Below are 9,535 nucleotides of genomic sequence, written 5' to 3' on the forward strand. Positions count from 1 at the left end.
AGGTAAATGCTTACTTTCTTAATTTGAAATCTCTAATTTTTTGTGGGATTGTGAAAAAGTTATAAACATATACTTTCAATTCTGTCCAAACAGAGTCCGGAAAAGTAATTCCAGTCTTAATTTTAATCGACTCATTTGGCCTCGCCAAGCTCATTTAGACCCAATAAATGGAATGAACAAAACATTAAATACTAAAATAGAATCGTTTCGCTTATTGATCAGGTCTATTACAACAATAATCGGTGAATCCATGTCGGCCCATCAAGAAAACCGGCCAGACACCAAACCGTGCCCAACGGCGGGGGCAACCTCCGAAGGCTCAAGTCCTTTTCACACGGCTTGGTTCGGGCGTTGTCTCTCTTCTTGCCTGCCGAAACTGACAGCAATGATCCAATTCGGAAAGTGTCCAAAAGGCAGTCTCCTCCGACATGTCCTTTCGTTCCTTCCCCACCGTCCCATCCTTCGTTGTCTCGTGCGAGCAAATTGAGAGAGCTGGGGCCGTGGCGATGTGATCACAGTGGGGACGACTTGACCCACCGCTCAGTCTTCGTCGCTTTATTCCATCCTACATAACTCACATGCTATGACGAGTCACTGAAGATGTGATGTGCGGTCGTCGTCGTCCTCACCCTCCTCCTCCTCCTCTCACGCGCTGCTTGGCGAGGCCTTCACTTTCGTAACACGAGTCATCAGCAGCCACTGAGACCACGAATAGGTGGAGAAAGATTAGAGTTTCAGTATGTGCGGTTTAGGGGGAAATTAGAGGTTTGTTCGTGTTTCTTGAAGACAGAGAGTAATTTGGGCTAATGCAGTTCAGCCGTCAGATTGGCAAAGTTGGTATTTTCAGAAGGGTACCTGGGTAAAAATGCGAGCAAGATATAACTTTTCTTAAATTTCTTTTATTTAAATTAATATACACTGAATAATTTCTTTTGCCTTTTCGATTGACATTAATTAATGGTGCTTAATAGAAAGAATCAGCCCATGACGTAGTTAATTGAGATTAACCCAACAACTGACTAAAGGAAGTTAACATTGATTCAAAGTAATAACTTTGAGTGCTCGAGATATTGATGCGTTAAATTGTGATGCTGCACAAATTAACACATCGTGAGATTTTCAAATGTTTTCAAATTAAGAGAAAAAAAAAATCGAGGGTGAATTCTTAAAGACCCAATTTTGTTGAGTGATGGGTTGATGGGAGAATTCTTAAGGGCTTGTTTCAAATGACTTTTTCTCCCTTAAAAGATTTTTTTTTTTAATAATTTGTGAAAAATCACTTGATTTTACATGAGTTCAAATGCTATATTCGAGATGCTCGTACTTCAAATGAAATTTAAGACGCTAAGCAGAAAATGAAAGTCGACTGAACCTATCCTAAGAATATCATGACCAAGAACAAGAAAATCGTCGATATGAACAACTAGTGATTTAAGTGAAGATGATAAGAGATCCAATATGCAACGCCTATGCTTAATAGCAGAGACCACAATCTTAAACTTTGCAAAAAACTGTCGGGCTATATTGGCTAGAAAAATCAGATTAGGCAATACCGCTTTCTTCATGCAGGTCCTGAAGTCCGTTAGACAGGGACTATGCAAATGATAACTAGGCCATGTGGGTATCTCTTGAAGTGGGCAACCGCCATCAACTTCAACCACTAGGTCTTCCTCTGCAGAATTCTGATTTTCATCTTCTGTCCTCAAATTCACTTGCGGTTCGTTGTGTTCTTGGTGCCCTCTCTACCAAAGCCAGTAGTGCTGCAGCAGCGTGTCGTGTTATAGGTTGTTGTTGAGGAGAAAAGATGCAAGTTGTCATCATGGTATTTCTGGGAAAAGCGAGATTTTTGTCTCTTTCTAGTGTCTCATTATGTTGTAGAATTTTGCATTGGAGGAGATGTCATCACAGCAACTGAGTATATCCAAGACCCTGGAAGTACAACATCAAGTGGAGGTCTCTACAGAATGGGATTCTTTAGCCCTAATGGTTCTGCAAATCGCTATGTGGGGATTTGGTACAATAATGTTCCTAGATATAATGTTCTCTGGGTAGCGAAGAGGGAAAATCCAATTTTAGACTCTTCTGGGGTCATGACCATATCCAATGATGGTAATCTTGTGGTCATGAATGCAAAGAGAGACTTAGTTTGGTCATCAAACGTTTCCAACTCTGTAACCAATGCAAAAGCTCAGTTGTCAGATTCTGGGAACCTTGTCTTGCTCAAGCAGACCTCTGAATCTAGTGCAAATGATGCAGAGACTCTTGGAAACTTTCCAGCACATGACGGATTCATTCTTAGGGGAAATGAAGCTCAGCACTAACTCCAGAACAAATGAGAAGCAGGCACTAACATCTTGGAAAAGCCCTTCTGATCCATCAATTGGAAGCTTCTCAGCAAGTCTTGATCCACGAAAAATTCCTGAACTTTTCATTTGGAATTGCATACTGGCAGAGTGGTCCATGGAATGGTAATATATTCATTGGAGTACCTGAGATGCAGTCAGTCTATATTAATGGGTTTAACCTGGTGGACGATCACGAAGGAACAGTCTATCTGACTTATAGTTTTGCTGAGGCGTCTTATGTGTCATATTTGTTATAGAAATCAAAAGGGGATTTGGTGCAACCATACTTGGATCAGAATAGCAGTTCCTGAGGAATTGTTCGGTCATCTCGGATGAGCGATTGTGATGCTTTGGAATCTTCAATGCCAAGAAATCACCAATTTGTAGCTGCTTGAAGGCTTTGAGCCAAGAAACTTTGAGGAATGGAGCAGAGGAAATTGGTCCAGTGGATGCATTTCGAAGTCATTGCTGCAGTGCAATGGAACTACAAATGGAAGCAGTACAGCCGGCAGAAAGGATGGCTTTTTAAAGCTGCAAATGATGAAAGTGCCAAACTCTGGAATTTTTTTTCTACCCTCGAAGAGGATAGCCCGGGAAATTGCTCAATGAATTGTTCGTGTGTAGCATATGCATATATGACTCTGGTGCTGGCTGCATGCTCTGGATAGGAGAACTAATTGACCTACAGAAGTTCTCTGTTGGAGGAACAACTCTTTACATTCAGCTCGCCCACTCAGAACTCGGTAAATTAACTATACGCTTCGATGGTTCTTATCAATTTGGTACTGCAACTTATGTTTAGATGGATCAATACACTTGGCTTGAGTCATTCTTCAAGACTTGGTGATTTCATTAACAAACCAACATGGATGCACACATGCATGCTCAAATATAGGCTTGAGCAGCGTCTAATATGGAGCCCTGATAAAAGAACAGATTTAGCATATCATTTTTACTGTGACAAAGTCTCATTATTGGCTATGAAACAAGGGTTCCAAAAAAATTCGTTTAGTAGTTGCTCACCGGCAGCATCAACATAGTCTGGGGGATCAGTTTATGTCTCCATTCTGATCTCCAGAGGAAAAGGGACATCTGAGAGAAATCGTAGCAACTACAGTCATCATAGGAACACTCGTTGTCATCATCATAATATGGTTTGCCAGATGGAAGGCGAAAAAACGAGCTAACAAGTAGTGCAGCTGTTGAATCTTGGAATTGCCAATAATTTCTGAGTTTGCATGGAATAAATAACAAATATTGTTTTATAGATCAGCAGTAAAGGAAAGCAAGGAAAAACATTTGTCCATTGGAGAAGCCCCTTAAGTGGTAATGCTTGGAGAGAACTTGAGCAGAGTTGAGTTCCAGGAGTTTGTGAAATATAAAATTGAAGAATTGGCTGCAGTAACTGCAAATTTTGGTGAGGCCAATAAGCTTGGACGGGGTGGTTTCGGGCCAGTATATAAGGTATAATTATTCATGTAGAATTAAGTATTATATATGTAGTTGTGTGTGTGTGTTTGCGTGCTGAATTTAGCAGCTCATTTAGTCCCTGTGTACAGGGGAGACTACCAAACGGTCAGGAAATAGCAATCAAGAGGCTATCGAGAGCCTCAGGACAAGGGCAGCAGGAATTTATGAACGAACCGGTGGTGATTTGTAAGGTCCAACGTCAAAATCTTGTTAGACTGCTCGGATGCTGTGTTGAAGGAGATGAGAAAACGCTAATCTATGAAATCATGCCAAAAGAGTCTGGACACATATCTTTTTGGTAATATTTTGTTTATTTCAACGTTGCCTCAAACTATCATTTATAACGTAGATCCAGAAAGCCTCATTTGTATAGTTAGCTGTTAGCCATTGGAACAGGATTGGACTGTTCTTGCTGATGATGCTATAAGTTTTCTGTTTGCCTTTGATCTTCTGTACATTTCACTATTTTCCAATTGCAAAAATGATTTTTTTGCATTAAACTTCTCTGTCTATTCAGATCCATTGAAACAAGTACATTTGGATTGGAGAGGACGGTTCAACATTGTTGATGAAATTTGTCGAGGTCTACTTCATTTTCATAGGGACTCTAGCATAAGGATTATTCATAGAGATCTGAAGACAAGCAATATCCTGCTGGATGAAGAACTAAATCCAAAAATTTCAGACTTTGAAATGGCTCGGATATTTGAGAGAAACGAAAATCAAGCTAATACACAAAGATTTGTGGGAACCTAGCTAGTACTTCGTTAATTTTGATATTCCTAGTGATTTTATTCTCTACTCAAAATAAGGAAAGTAAACTTGTTTGATTGAATACAGTGGTTATACAGCTCCAAATACGCAATGGAGGGGCAATTTTTGGAAAAATCAAATGTCTTTAGCTTTGGCATATTATTACTGAAGATTGTAAGTGGAAAACGGAACATGAGTTTTCATGATGAGGATCAATTCCCGAGCCTTATAGGACTGGTAAGCTTTCATTGATATAGAAGTTGGAATTGCGTTCTATTCTCATAAACTGGAACTCCAATAGTAAATTGACTTGATTAATTTGCAGGCATGGAAGTTATGGAATGAAGAGAATGTTCTAGCACTAGTGGACTCAACAAAGCCTGCTACATCCTTTGAGGTTCAGCTTTCAAGGTGCATAGATGTGGGGCTTCATTGTACACAAGAAAGGGCAAAAGATTGGCCTTCCATATCAACAGTGATTTCTATGATCGACAGTGAAATTGTGGATCTTCCTCGTCCAAAGCAACCTGCATTCACCGCGAGGAAAATAGCCCAAGACCTCTGGACAAAGCCAAAAGACGTGTTCTGCCAACGATGTTACTCTTACTGTTCTTCAAGGCAGATGACATGATCTGAATTTTTGCACGATTCTCACTACATATCCTGTTCTTACTGTTTCGAGTTCAACTTGCTATTGTTAGGTAATCTTGCTTGGAAATGTATAGAAACGCAAAACATGAACTATTTGTGTCATCAAAAGTTGGGATTCCAATTGTTGGGATTCATGCTTCTATTCAGGAGGCAGTGCTTTAGATAAAGTTCTGGAAAAATTGTGAAAAGCCTCCCTCCAACTTGCGGTGAAGTCTAATTAGACCCCTCCAAATGGTTGCAACTACCCCTTGATGTTTCTATTTGTTCCAAATTAGAATTCAAATTGCAGAAGCGCTAGAAATACGCTCAAAGGTGGAAATAGCCTCTTGTGTCTACCCATATTCATCTCGCATCATAAGTTCAATCACATAGTTAGCTCAAAATATTCCACGAATCCTGTTGATGTGGGAAATTCTTATGACTGATATATTGAGTAATGTTGTGGGATTTTATTTTATTTTTGAATCAAATACGATTTAACTTTTTAAGATTACAATCTGCTACACCATATTATGTCAAGAGCAATCTAAGTATGGTCGTAACTTGCATTACTTCTATTTCCGAAGTTATGAACTCCTAAGCGAGATAGTGGATTCGACCATTTTCAAGCTCAAGAGTCGATAATCCATTTTAGTATTTCATTGATTAAGTTCAAGAGAATAGAATAGGAGTAATCAGATCATGAGTAGTCAATATTGATATGATGATTAGGATTTAAGTCGTGGTTATGTATGCAAGTGATAGTAAGGAAACCTTTCTCATCTTTCCTCTCCAAATAATGTCAACCAAAACCTCCATAATTGCCCCTTTGTGGGGTGGTTCTTGACAAGGGTATTTTGTAGAAAATTCTCCACATTAAAAAGGATCAAATGAGTTAGCTATGGTCACTTGTGGTGTATAGGATAGAGGAAAGAAATGCCTCTTTTCATTTTAGTCCATGTACCACTTGCAAATGAATCTCTCGTCCTTAAACGACTCGGGTTTTCTCTTCCCACTCAACTCTTAAGGTGTTCATAGGATGTGTTTAGAAATGGCTTACCTTTCTTCATTCTAAATACCCTCTGCTTGGCATGATTAACATTTCCATTTCACTCTACTAAGATCATTTGAGTAGATTAATCTCCATAGAGAATTTTTGATTCAAAATGAATAACCCACAAAACGTGAAAACAATTTTGAGATAAAGAAAATATTCAAAAGTTTGTAGAAAGTTTTTTTCTTAATTTTCTTAATTATCCATTTATGTGTGTGTGTGTGTGTGTTTTTTTTTTTTTTTTAGGAAAGTGCTAAAAGTTCTTTTTTGCAATGGAAATTCTCCATTTTTTTTATTTAATTTTGAGAAGAAGGATACTTACTTGCGGCATGGCGGCTCAGTAACCCCGCAAAGAATGTGAAAAGATATGTCAATTAAAAACCCTATGAGAGTTGAAGAATTGGAAACGATACTCTATTACCTTTCATTTGCATTTATCCTTCGGGTGATAGCATTTCGTGAAATCATTATCTTGGATGTTACGATACAATTTAATTGACGATCCCAACACACTGCATGCTCCTCGAGCTCTATCCTTCGGGTGATAGCATTTCGTGAAATCATTATCTTGGATGTTACGATACAATTTAATTGACGATCCCAACACACTGCATGCTCCTCGAGCTCCATGAGCCTACACTTTTGTCTTTTAGAATGGGCATATGCCAATCTCAAATAAGCTCCTCATTTTACCTGAGAAAGCGACCATGTGAAAAGAGGGTCTTAAGCAAAGCTTTCTTGAAATTCATTTTCAGAACATTTTGAAGGTAAACGTAAAGGTTCGTTTAAAACACTTCTGAGTTTTTTCTTTAAAGGATGATTTTCACGAAATTGAATTTCATTATTAAAAAAATGTGAGTTGCATGATTTACAAAAGCATAAATTGGATTTGAAAATTGGATTCGCAATCAAAATCCAAAATGGAAAACATGATTCTTAACAAGAATAAAAACAATGATAAAATACAAGAAACTATTGCATAGATTAGAGTAAAAATCAACTCTCATCCTAGCTCTAGAATTCATTTCTCTATGTGGTCAAACACAAGAATGTCAAGGAGCATCACACATAACCTGCAAAAAGACAACAATGTCAGTATGTGAATGAGAAAATGATCTCTCAATGAGGTTGCTTCTTACAACAAAATCGACGCGACGGTACATGCCCCATAGTCCCTATTACGAGGTTTTAGTATTTCGCCAAGATTTTATCATAGGAGAAGATGTCATTAAAAAAAAAAATCGATGAATGGCCATCAATCGAACATCCACTCTTATTCTAAAAGTTTCATATGCAAAAGTGGCATTGATTTTTTAAAGATTGATTTGTGATTTTACTCTTGCAAAAATGAAATGACTTTTATTTTGAGAAATTTGTACACAAAATGTGGTTTGAATTTCAGTCCCAGAATGTGAGAAGGAAAGAATATGGGCAAAAGAACGCTTCAAGTGCCATAACTTTGGCCAAAGGAACACTTAAGTGCCATAACTTACGAAAGGTACACTTAAGTGCCAAATTCGAAAAAAATCGGATCACTTGAGTGCCACTCCGGCCAAAGTCCGGCCAAAACGCCAACGTGGCGTATTTCCGGTGAAGCGCGCCCAAAACGACGCCGTTTTGCACGCTGACGTGGCCAAAACGGCGTCGTTTTGGGCCGACGTGGCAAAAAGAAAATTAAAAATTAATTAAATTAATTTTAAAATTAAATTTAGTTAAAATATTTAAAAATAATAATTTTAAAATTAAATTTATTTAAAATATTTTAAAAAACTTTAAAAACCTTTAAAAATATTTTTAAAAAATTAAAAAAATTAAAAAAAATTAAAAAAAAAAAAAAAAAAGGGAATGGGGGAGGCGGGTGAGGATCGGCCCTCGGCCGCCGCCGCCGCCGGGGAAGGGCCGGCGACGGCGGGGAGGGTCGGCGGGGTCGCCGGGCCACGGCCGGGGCGGCGACCCGGCCGACTGCGCGGCGAGGGCTCGCGAGCCCTCGCCCGATCTCGGGCGAGGTCGCGGCCCTCGCCAGTCCGGCGAGGTCGGCGGCCCTCGCCCGGCCGGGCCAAGGGCCTCCGCCCGCCGGGGGTCGCCCCGGCGGGCGGGGCCTTGGCCGGCCGGCGAGGGCCGCCCGACCCTCGCCGGATCTGGCGAGGGCCGCGCGCCCCCAGATCTAGCGGCGAGGGCTCGCGGCCCTCGCCCGGATCCAGCGGCGAGCCCTCGCCCGAGATCCGGCGGCGAGGCCGCGAGCCCTCGCCCGGATCGGCCGGCGAGGGCTCGCGGCCCTCGCCCGATCGACCGGCGAGGGCTCGCGACCCCGGCCGACCCTCCCCCGCCGTCGCCGGCTCTTCCCGGCGGCGGCGGGGCGGCGGCGGCGGCGAGGGCTGATCCTCGGCCGCCTCCCCTGTTCCTTTTTTTTTTTTTTTTTTTTTTTTTTTTTTTTAAAGTTTTTAAATTTTTAAATATTATTTTTAAAAATATTTTAACTAAATTTAATTTTAAATTAAATTAAATTATTTATTTATTTATTTTGTTCCACGTCAATCGAAACGACGCCGTTTTGGCCACGTCAACGTGCAAAACGGCGCCGTTTTGGCCGCGCTTCGCCGGAAAACGCCACGTTGGCGTTTTGGCCGGATATTGGCCGGATTGGCACTCAAGTGATCTCTTTTACTCCGATTTTGGCACTTAAGTGTACCTTTCGTAAGTTATGGCACTTAAGTGTCCCTTTGGGCAAAGTTAAGGCACTTGAGGGGTCCGCACGTCAAAGAATATGATTTAAAATGCAATTTCAATTTTTTTGCCCTAATATATAATCACGACTTGAAAGTTTTTTTTCCTTTCTTTTTTTTTTTTTTGATAAGATGTGATTTTGAGCCCATAACCGAAAATTTAAACAAAACTATGTGTTCAATAGGGCCAAATCAAAGTATTTAAAACTTGCATTCAATATTCACTTATCAAGAGTGATTGCCAATTTTTTCAATTATAAGCTTATATAACTAAGGGAATTCGATTGATATTTGCGAGTTTCAAAATGGAAGTTCAATAAAAAAATGAGCAAATAAAAAGAAAAATGATACTTATAGTGAGTGGCGATTTTTCTTTCTATTTTTTTTTTAATTACATAAACATGCACATGAGATGTGGTTCGATTTCTATTCTATACGGCTCAAAATGGAGCTGTGACATTACCGCACTAAATCGACGTGATTGCGGTTAGGTCGGGATTCCCATGACTCCGAGTTTATTAAAGAGTCGACCCGTGTCGCGTGATTGTCGACTAGGATGG

The 9,535-nt window shown here is 40.1% G+C and overlaps 1 pseudogene; it reads left to right on the plus strand.

Moving 5' to 3' along the window:
• Nucleotides 1-1,615: 1,615 nt before the first annotated feature.
• LOC120292504 lies at nt 1,616-5,199 on the plus strand (annotated as a pseudogene).
• Nucleotides 5,200-9,535: the final 4,336 nt, after the last annotated feature.

The sequence above is a fragment of the Eucalyptus grandis genome, chromosome 4 (assembly GCF_016545825.1).
Source record: "Eucalyptus grandis isolate ANBG69807.140 chromosome 4, ASM1654582v1, whole genome shotgun sequence".
Classification (NCBI taxonomy): domain Eukaryota; kingdom Viridiplantae; phylum Streptophyta; class Magnoliopsida; order Myrtales; family Myrtaceae; genus Eucalyptus; species Eucalyptus grandis.